Raw genomic sequence first — 1,649 nt, 5'->3', positions numbered from 1 at the left:
TCTCGCGGCACACGCCCCAAAACGCGCTCTGTAACCGGCTGCTTAGTTGGCGCTGCTGAGGTTACTTTCCCCGTTCAGTTTGACAAGGGCGCTCTGATAGGCCAGTGCGCCCCTGCAGTGGTTGGCCGGAAAGAGTCGAGCCTCCTGATTGGTCGCTCCGCACCTGCAATGCGTCAAGCCAGGGCTGGCGTGGAGGGCTCCGCGTGAGTGGTCGTGGCTGGCGAAGCAGCCCCGGGACTTCGGAGGGAGCGGCTCCTCCTGTGGCCGCCATCTTTACTAGTGGCAGCACGGACAGCCCCGGACGCCTAAGGGGGCTTCTCTCGGCGCTCTTGACTCGTAGAAAAAGGCTGTGCGACAGTTTTGTTTGGGGTTTCTTTTCCCTTTTTTACTTTGCGGTGGTTTGTTTTGTTTTTGCTCAGGTCCTAGGGATGTGGTGGGGGTTGAATTCGCGGGCTGGAGCAGGGCAGAGTGGCCACCCCGGAAGGAGGGGTCTGACAAGAGTTTTAGCTGCCGCTTCAATAAAACCGCTTGGTTTGCGTTCTCTCGGCGTGTGCAGGGAGAGCGATTTGACTCTAAATTTTTAGAAGCAAAAGTGAGATTTGCTTCCTGGTCCTCTTGCTCGAGCTGGAAAGCAATTCTGGAAAGCTCCTCCGAATACGTCATGGTTTTTGCTCTCGCTGTGCGCGGTCCCACCCGCACGGAATGCGTTTTTCGTTTGTTAGAACTGAAAAGCAAACAGCCGTCTTGGAAACTTTCTCGCCTCCAGAAACAGTGGCCTGCAGGGGCAAAACTGAGCTTGCCTGACAGACATGCTACGAGATGTTGGCTGAAAAACTTTTTGATCATATCAGTTCACTTGCCTTTTTAGGCAACTGTGATGTTTGTGTGTGCATCCGGTTTTCATTCGTTTCTGATGTCCACCCCCAGAAAAAAAGAAAAAATCTTATCTTTAACTGTATCAAAAGTGGTCACCGTTTAGGATTCACCCTCCCTATAGGGAAGAAGGGTGCAAAGAATTAAAAAATATGTTCCCTGGAGGATTTACAGACGGGGAAACGGGAAAAGCCACGGTTGCCTTGGTTTGGCGGGAGGCGATGTCTTTGTTGATTTTATCTGAGCTGTGTAGGTGCAAATTCGCTGGACTGTGGCTATCCAAAGGTGAATTCTGGCGCTACCTTAGTGCGAGTGTTGCCATGGCTACAGGGAGATGTAATTGGTGAATTGCAGAGCAGATAAACGCAGCAAGGCCAGGCCTCTCTGATTTATGAAGCCTTGGTAGTGATTGACTATCCTTGTTTATGCATCCTGGCTTTCACTTTGCTCATCGCTGTCCAAGATTTTTGTATCGGTCAAATCAGGCACACGTGGGCGTGTCGATTTCGGTATTGACTAATACAGGCGCTCCCTTGTGTAGATTTTCTGATTAGATGCTGGGTATAAGAGTATTATAGTCTTTGTACCATTTGCCTTCCTTTTAGATTTGTGAGTTATTGCTACTCTTACCTAATCTTACCAGTTTTGAATATTATTGATTTCTGCCTTTTTCCATAGGTAAACCAGCACTTTATCTTAGGGTGCCTTCAGCCTAAAACTAACACTCCATTTTACTGTGTCTCAACATAATGTCGGAGCACTGAGTTCATGGACTT

The 1,649-nt window shown here is 49.2% G+C and overlaps 1 protein-coding gene across 5 annotated transcripts in view; it reads left to right on the top strand.

Moving 5' to 3' along the window:
- LOC105290126 overlaps positions 1 to 1,649 on the top strand; it is a 21,279-nt gene that overhangs the window by 12,721 nt on the left and 6,909 nt on the right. For 2 of the 5 annotated variants that reach the window (XR_002779615.1, XR_002779614.1), the window contains exon 1: positions 183 to 369. The exons of 2 other annotated variants lie outside the window; for them this stretch is intronic. The gene's annotated coding sequence lies outside the window, so the exon portion shown is untranslated. Of the gene's footprint in view, positions 1 to 182; positions 370 to 1,649 lie in introns of those variants that run through there. One more of the 5 variants, XR_002779616.1, reaches the window with a different exon arrangement.

The sequence above is a fragment of the Pteropus vampyrus genome, unplaced genomic scaffold (genome assembly GCF_000151845.1).
Source record: "Pteropus vampyrus isolate Shadow unplaced genomic scaffold, Pvam_2.0 Scaffold32, whole genome shotgun sequence".
Taxonomy (NCBI): domain Eukaryota; kingdom Metazoa; phylum Chordata; class Mammalia; order Chiroptera; family Pteropodidae; genus Pteropus; species Pteropus vampyrus.
The sequence above is the reverse complement of the archived record's forward strand: the minus strand, read 5'-3'. Positions and strand labels throughout refer to the sequence as shown.